This window comes from Carlito syrichta, unplaced genomic scaffold, assembly GCF_000164805.1.
Source record: "Carlito syrichta isolate Samal-C Ts95f unplaced genomic scaffold, Tarsius_syrichta-2.0.1 Scaffold316491, whole genome shotgun sequence".
NCBI lineage: Eukaryota > Metazoa > Chordata > Mammalia > Primates > Tarsiidae > Carlito > Carlito syrichta.
In genome coordinates, this window is record NW_007260587.1 from 223426 (window position 1) to 233051 (window position 9626).

The window sequence follows — 9626 nt, forward strand, 5'->3', positions numbered from 1 at the left end:
GGTCTCAAACCCGCGGGCTCAGGCAATCCACTCACCTCAGTTTCCCAAGGCGCGGGATTACAGGCTGAGCCACCAAGCTCGGCTCTATTTTTGACTTTTTAAAGGGTTCACTTTTTAATGGACAATCATGGCATACCAGTGTAAGAAAAAGTTTGCTATAAATTCTTAAATGCCAAAGGCACATAAACTTTATTAAAAACAAATGTGCTAGCAATTATCCCTTGGCCAAAGAGCAAAGGCACAGTTTATTTAGACTAAAAACATGCAGATGGCTCACATGTTATCAAACGAAATTATCTCCTTTTTGGCCACCCAAAGTATAAGAGTACTGCACCGGGATGCAATGCTCCTATGACCCCATACCATCTAATACATGTTGCGTTTGTCACTCCATACCAAGGAAAGGATTTGCTATTTTAGGACAAGAAAATTTGAGCATTACTACATCCAGTACTTTGGAGAACACAAAAGCAACAAGTATTCCCTTAAAGAGTTGACAGTATAAACAAGGAGAAAGCCAAGTAATCAGGAATTATCAGCTATTTGTTTTTCCAAGTCTCTCCTTTGTCATTCCTTGCTCCAGAAAGTCTCGCTGGATTCCTCAAGCCTAGGTTGTGTCCATCTTACATGCTCTTGCTACACTGTACTCTCAAATCACTGATCACACTACATCACAATGTTTATTAGACTGCAGCAAATGCTTCATTTTCTAAACTGAACTTTTAACTCTCAATACCAAAGAAAAAGTAAACAATGTAATTTAGAAGCCAGTTTCAGTAACTACTGTGAAACATTTCAGCCTTTGATGGCACTTTCCAATGTCAGCCTAGGAAAACCACTTGACATTTTAAGAAATATTATCATTAATTTTTCTTCCCAGAACAGAGTCTTTTCCTCACTCATTTTCTAAAAAAAATCTCAAAACCATTTGTACACTGACTCTTTTTCAGAATTTCTTTTAAAAATATTTTTGAAGTTTGACTTGTATTTTACTTTTTTTTTTCAGAGACAGGAAGGAGCTCGCTTTGTTGCACAGGCTAGAGAGCAGTGGCATGGTCACCCCCTGCCCTGGCCTTCCAAAGTGGAATTACAGGTGTGAGCCACTGCGCCCAGCCTACATTTTAGGCAACTTCACTTTGAGTATAGTATGGGCTTCTGAATCTACCATAGAGTACCCATCTGGAAAGCTCTACGAAGTATTCTCTTGGAAACACTTCCAAGTCCTTTTACTTCAGAATAAGCTTTGAAATAAAACACAGCAGTTGGTTTCCCACTATAAACATAGGTATTACTTGTTTCAACGAAACAAAAACTTTTTTGGTTCAGTTAATCTCTTAAATCTGCTCTAAATCTACACTATAATAGCAGGTAAGACTAAAAAAAATTTCTTCATATCCGCCACAGTAAAGAAATCTGAGTGTTCAGGTTTTTGCTTTAAAAATGGTGAGGAGCAAGTTTTTAATAATAAAGAGCTTAAGTTTTGGGAAAGGTCTGGCAGAAACCACAGCTATTAACAAGTAGAGTATTCAGGACTTTTGGCCAGGCATGGTGGCTCATACCTGTATCCCAGCACTTTGAGAGGCCAAGATGGGAGGATCACTTGAGGCCAGAAGTTTGAGACCAGCTTTAGGCAACACAGCAAGATCCTGTCTCTAAAAACATTTTTTAAAACTAGCATGCACCTGTAGTCCTAGCTAGCTACCTGGGAGGGCAAGATGGGAGCTCAGGAATTTGAAGTTACGCTGAGCTATGATCACACCACTGACTCCAGCCTAGGTGACAAAGTGGGACTCTGTGTCTTAAAAAAAAAAAAAAAAATTCATAACTCACTCCACTTCAACTACTTCATTATTTTCAAGCATCAACCTTTTACTCCAGCCAAACCCATCTTCCCTACTGTTCTCTGAACAGGCCTACTCCTCTTCTGTTGCCTCTATTTAATGACATAAGCCTCCCAGCTCCTTAAAACTGAAGGATGTTTCATCTGCTCAGCACTGTTGGCTCATCTCTCTGATAGCTCTTTAATGTATTCTCAACATCCCTACTGCTTATTACTACTTCAGATTTACCCAGATTTAGATTAGCCTTAATTGGTTTTACACACACCTCACATCTTTTTGCTCTAATCCATCCTACCTATTGATGCCAAATTAATCTTTTTAAAACACAGCATATCTATCCGAGGATCATATTCCATAATGTACAGCACAGCAGTCAAGCACATCAGAATATAGGCCGTGTCTAGCCTCACGCGTCATACTATCCAAACTCAGCCACCCTTTTCCTCTCGTCACTTAACACCATTGCTTAATCTTCCTGAACCCTAGAATGCCCTAATATGCACCCTCCTCTGAAAGTTCGTATCATTCATGCTTCAGTTTGAATTCTACCATGAGGTAGAACTTAACTGCTTTTTTCCCCAAATGCCCTCCACAGCCAGGCTAGAGTAATTTCTCTCTTCTCTTAAATCTTTTTGCCACTATGACCCCATTAAATAGCTAAACAAATATTGTCTTCCCAGCAAAGAGAATAAAGGGAGTAAACCTTATCTATTTCACATTTTCCCTCGTATGGTAGTAACCCTCTTATCCTCAAGGGATACACTCCAAGACCCCAAGTGAATGCCTGAAACCTCAGACAGTACTAAACCCTATGTATACTACTTGTAGTAGTTTCCTACACATTCATGCGTATGATCAATTAAGCACATTATGAGGCTGACAACAGCTCAAAGAACAATTACATTAATGTTACCTAATAAAAGTGCTCTCTCTCTCTCAATCTTAGTTGTACTGTACTCACCCTTGTGAGCATGAAATGATACAATGCCTACCTACATGATGAGATAAACTGAGGTGACTGATATAAGTATAATGACGTCAATAGTCACTCTTCAGGTGATACTGGATTATTGAGCCATGATGTCGTCAATGGCTAGATGTCAGGAGCAGATGATGCTGATGGTTGGGGATATTCAATAGCTGAAGTTTTTTTTTTTTCCCCCAAAAGAACTTTTGGAAGAACATTGTAATGGGAAGCTGTCTCTTTTCAACTCATCAGAGTGTTGCTGCAGAAGCTGTAATCTTTCAGTTATCATATGAGTGACTAATTCATCGGAGGATCATATTCCATAATTGTCTATTAACACTTGTGCAATTCAAAACACTTTGGCAAATTTCATTAATGTCTACATTGCTGTTTCTACATAGTCTACGTTGAAGTTTCTCCCTCTGTAGATGATTCAACAAGTTCTTCCAATTCCTCACTTATTAACACTTTTCCATGGTCTTCAATGTTCTTCCACTTCTTCATTGAACATGTTGGCAACTCTTCCTCTACCAACTTGTCTTAATGTGTGAATGATTTAACTTCTCCACTAATGCCTGGGGGTAGCCTTTAAAATCATTCATGATTTCACTCCATAAATTCTTGAGACAGGCCATTTACAGTTCTGGTTTTAATTCATCCACTGCAGCTTTGACTAATGTTACTGTGTCAGCAATAGTGAATGATTTCCAGCGCTGCATTATGTACATTAGAGTGTGTCAGTTGCTGATCAAATGAGATAAAGTATCAGGCAGGTATAAGTGGCCTTGACAAATCATAGCAAACAGATTCAGGGTGGCCAGATGCATTGTCTATTATTACTTTAAATCCTAACCCTTTTTCTTTCAAGCATTTTTTCACTTCTAGGATGAGCATTGGCAGAACCATTTCATAAACAAGATGGCTGTCACCCACGCTTTCTGATCATGTTGCCAGGACAGATAACTTTTTGTTTTTGAGAACATGTGGATCCTTCACTCTGTACATTATGCCTGGTCTTATAATATGCCTTGCAGCGTTGCCACATAGTACCACAGTTAATCTCTCCTTTCATGTTTTAGGCCCTGGTGCCTACTTAGAACTTTTATGAATGTAAGTTCTGTTGGCATCTTCTTTCCAGAAAAGCCAGCGTCACAGCAACGGAAGACTTGCTTTGAACAGAATCCTTTTTCTTTAATCAACTTAAACTGTCAAAGCAGCTTCCTCGTCAGCTGACAGTCTCTCTAGTCATTTTTATATTTTTCATCTCAAACCTATTCTGGGCTCTTTGTAACAATCCCTTATTTGCAGTAAGTGGCCAGGTGTCACTCATCTTGGGGGGCTCTTGCTACGTCTTCACACAAGCTCAGTGCTTTTGGTGCAACACGCTGCCATCAGTCGCAACACATTTCTGTTCATGTCTTCCACCCACAAATCTAATGCCTTTTCCATCTTAACTAAGCACTTACCACACACTGGCCATAACTTGCAGTTTAAGGTGTGATCACAAAACTCGCACAATTTATTTCCCTTCTTCAGTTTCATGAAGATTCATTCTTACCACAGACCTTAGCAACCTCAGCATACAACTTTTCTTATTAAGTCAAGAACTTTTGCATTTTCATGTAAAGGAAACACTTTATTGGCTTCTCTTTGGCATATCCAATTGCTGTCATCTACATCTACCCTTTGGGGTCATTATTAAGTAAAATGAGGGTTACTTGAACACAAGCACTACAGTACTCCAACAGTGGCTATAACTGAGACAGCTAAGTGAGTAACCGATGGTGGCATACACAGCATGTACACGCTGGATAAAACGAAGATTCTTGTCCAGCGTGGGACAGAGTGTGAAGGTGTAAAATTTCATCACACTACCCAGAATGGCATGCAACTGAAAACTTATCAGTTTATTTCCGGAATTTTCCATTTATTATTTTCAGATCACAGGTAACTGAAACCTCAGATAATGAGCGACTACTGTAGCATCCTGGAAAACATTAGGGCCTGAAATACTGAGATGTTCACTCTCACCTCCTGTCCTTTTCTTACTCTGCTTCTTCATGTTGAACCGAGATTCTCTCTCCCATAGCCTCTATTCAAGTTAACCCAACCTTCACAGTACAACCTAACAAACACTGCAGTCTAAATCAATCTCATTTCTCTGGTGATACAGCACATATTTGGACACCTGTAGTCATACACTGTTTTCAAATGTTGGCTCTCGTGCTTATGTCCTTTGTTCCCAAAACTGTATCATTGTATAAACAATACCGTCAACCATCCCTCCCACCCCATTCTATCACCCTTTGCACCTATGCTGTTTTTTATACTATCCTCTTTTTGCCTAACTGGCAAACGTCTATCATTCTTTAAAGCCAAAGTCAAATGGAATTCCCCTCAATGAATCCTTCCCTAGCACCTTTTTAAAGCTTACTCTAAATTCCAGTTAAACGTTGTACTGATATTCCATAGTACTTATCACAATTTCAACTCAAATTTAGTTGTATTTATGTCTGTGTTCCATAATTGAAGAATTTAGAACAAGGCTGGAGTGACTGTCCGAGGATTACTGGCTGCTTAGAACTAGTACTAAGAAGATATAAAAGAGGCATGGAATAGATTCCCCCTCAGAAGGGATCAATCGTGAACCCACCTCAATTTTAGATTTCTAGCCTCTAGAACTGTGAGAGATAAATTACAGTGGTTCTATGCCATCCAGTTCGTAGTAACTTGTTTTACAGCAGTTCTAGGAAACAAACACTTCAAAGCAGAGCCCCAGAAATTCATTTTAGAAATAATAGCAATAGTGAAGTTCTTAAGAAATAAAACTATTTCTTTAAGTTTAACTAAAACTATATTTTGCCTATATTTATTTGTTTATAAATTTGCTTATTTTACACTGAGTTCAGTGCACCCTCTCAATAAAAAATGTCTTGTGTTAAAAATGTTATTTTGAAATATTAAAACTAAAGTTTTTCCCATATAGGTTTTCATCTTTAAAATTCATGCTGCTTTTAAAAAAACAATTGACTGGCCTCAGTGGCTCAGCCTGTAATCCCAGCACTTTGGGAGGCCGAGGCGAGTGGATTGCCTGAGCCCACAAGTTCAACACCAGCCCAGGCAACTTGGCGAGACCTCATCTCTACAATAAAAAGAAAAAATTAGCCGGGCTACTTAGAAGGCTGAGGCAGAAGGGTTGCCAGAGCCCAGCAGATCAACACTGGGGTGGCCGTGAGCGTGCTACCGCACTCCAGCCTGGGCAATAGAGTGGAACTCTGACTCAACAAAAAAAAAGAAAGAAAGAAAACAATCATGGTGAATTAAGTTCTATCTCAGAATGGTATTTTCAGTAGAACATAAGTCTTAATGTCCTTAATGATGAAGTTTGACATCTTGAACATAACTTAATATAAATAATTGTAATACAGTGCTTCCTTTCACCTTTATGCTGTGCTTCTAAGCTGTCCAACTTGTGTGTTTTTAAAGTCAGAGTATACTAAAAGAGTACAAAAATAACTTCAATAAGAGGTTAAACCAAAAATACAGACCTCAAGTTCTAATATAATATAAACGACTGGGTGTTTTGTTAATTTTGCTCATCTATGAAAACTAACATCTTCAATTAGCAGATAAAATTTGATTATAACATGAATGACAACACATGTTCTTTGGAAAGTTTCCCAATATAAATGTAAATGATATTTTCAAGCACTTGTGTGTTCCTAAGTACTTTTTAAGTACTTAGTTTTTAAACATTTTTGAACTTTTGAAAATTATTTGATCACAAAACAAACCAAATTTGACATTATTACATGAATTTGGCAAACCAACTATTTTCGAAATGCAGATAAACAATTTCAGCACTTTAAGTACTAGAAAGTTAATTACTAATATCATTCTTGTATTCATTTGACCTATAAAGTAATGGCAACTGATACTGAATTACTACAATATCTCCTTTCTATTCCTTAAGGCTTATTTTATGCCTATCAAATATATACATGTAATAAACCATGTCACATCAATTTGCGGTTCTCTAAAATCATACTATTCTTATATGGGAAGTACCTACTGGACAAAACACAATTCCTTCTTCCTCATAACACACAGAATACCAGCCAACTCTAGCTTACTATCAGTTGACAGAAAAGCATGGTGCTATGTTGTGCCAGATAGTTTGTGCCTGGAAATATAAAAATTGACTAGAGAACTACAAAATAATGAACTTACACTAGCTTACATTACAATCACATCTCAATTATCAAGCTGTCAGATTCCTAAATATCTCAACAACTTGTATTTCATAAAATAGAAAGCAAGAAAAACAAAATTTAAAAAAAATAGACTTTCAGTAGTGAACAATATATTTTTTAAAGCCATTTTGTTAGTTTTCATAGATGAGTAAAATTAACAAAACACTCAGTCATTTACATTGTATTTAGAACTTGAGGTCTATGTTTTTGGTTTAAGCTCATATTGAAGCTATTTTTGTGCTCCTTTAGTATACTCTAACTATAAAAACACACAAGTTGGACAGCTTAGAAGCACAGAATAAAGGTGAAAGGAAACAGTGGATTAAAATTCTTTATATTATGTTCAAACTTGGAAGTAAATCACTCTGAAACACTCACTTTCTAAAAAATCAAATTGTGGTTTGTAAAATATGTTTCAAACTTTTACTCACATAATTATCTATTTGTCCCAGAAAGCCTTCCTTACATTCTTTCCGGTCTATAGCAAATTAATAGTGGTTAGAGGCAAAGTGGGAGAGGAAAGAAAGGGAGAAAGCCGTTCAATGCCCTGTGAATAAACAACTATTAACATGGGGACTCTGATAGAAATATGTGAAAAGCATAAAAATGGAAAAGCCACACTCAGCCTTAGTCATTAAGAGTAAGGACCAGATTCCCCTACCCACAACCAGATTCCTGCAACTCCCACCATATTACAGCAACACACTATAATGTTTGTTCCTCCTCTCTCAGTAGACAGGGAGAGGTTAACATGCTAAAAATGGTGTTTCTAAAAATATGAAATATTTAACATATTCTAGAAAACTCTTCAATGAAAAGGCATTTTTAATGATTATGGTCTTCAAATGGTTTAAAAGTTGTTTAGAGAGCAAACTGGTTTATAAAGAATGGGTCTCTAATAACATAATTCTTAGAATATTCATATCCAGTGTTAAAATAACAGATAATCTAAGACACAAGGTTACACAAAATTACAATTAAAAGAATTTTTAAAATCCAGGAATCTGTTAATAAAATATGCTCTTGGACTGAAAGGAACCTGGTGACAAAGAAAAACCAAAGCCAAAACCATGCTTGCATGAGTCTCCGATGAGCCAAGAGGCTTTCCCTCTTCCTAGCTTTCTCCAACAGGCTCCATTTCCTTAAAATTCCATGTTTCCTCAAGGAAAAAAGTTTATCTTCAGGGCTCACAAAATCTCTTATCTGCTTGTTGCTACCTCAAATTCTGTATACAAAAAATTGCATTCCATAGTAGTGTTAAAGACAAAATATTTAAATGCCAATTACTAATTAAAACACTAAGTATAATCCATCACTAAGTATATGTTACTAATCTTGGAAGCTGTTAACTTATTTAACTTAAATTTACAACTACAGAGTAATTTGTGTGTATTTATTTATATAAAATAATGTATCAAAGTACATATGCAAATTGTAGTTTATATAAATACCTAATAACGATATAAAATTTTTTCAAACCCTCAAAAATGCTATTTTCCAAAAAGTAAAACATTTGAAAAAAATTAATTTCTGGCTGGGCGTGGTGGCTCATGCCTGTGATCGCCACACTTTTGAGAGGCCGAGGCAGGAAGAACACTTGAGGTCAGGAGTAGACTAAGACCAGCCTAGTCAACATAGTGAGACCCCATCTCTTTTAAAAAATTAATTTATTCAACTATTGTTGGAGAGCTTACTTTTTTTTCTTTTTTTTTTTTTTGAGCCAAGGGTCTCACCCTGTCACCCAGGCTGGCATGCAGTGACGTGATCATAGCTCACTGCAGCCTCAAAATCCTGAGCTCAAGTGACCCTCCTGCCTCAGTGTCCCACCATAGCTGAGACTACAGGCACGCAGTACACCACCATGCCCAGCTAATTTTTAAATTTTTTTTGGTGAAGAGATCACACTCTGTTGCCCAGGCTAGACTACAACTCCTGGCCTCCTCCCACCCTGGTCTCCCAAAGTTGGTTGGGATTGCATAAAGCACAGTGTTGGTGAGCGTTGGTGAGCTTACTTTTAACTTCTGATATGACAGAATTTTTACTGGCTGCTAGAGATTCATTCAGATCTTGTCAACATTTTTTCCTTTTTAGCACTTGACATAATTAATGAATAATGTTGGTAATATTAAACTAGTTTTATTTAATTCTTTAAGCCCAGGCCATACACAAAAGTGGTGAAAGAAAACATCCATAAGGGTGCCATGCCAGCAGCAGCCAACAGGCACGTGCAGACCTCTTGAAACATGTTTTCAACATCCAGCCATCAGTCTTCCAAAACATAACCCTCCATTTGCCATGTGTGGTAGCAATGATCTACACATTATTTTGTATATGGTTCCATGAATTCATTGTCAACACTGCTCACGTGATAACTAAGAAAACTAAAGGTAATTAAATACAAAGAAATAAAAGATTTCTGCCTGCTAGGATTGAACTTTGGAGGGCCACAAACCATTATCTGAAGTGTTTTTGTTGTCCCCCTGCCCAATCCCATAAACCAATCTTTGCCTATTTAGGGACCATATCTCCCATACTGGGAATGTATGTCATAGGGCAGGGAGAAAA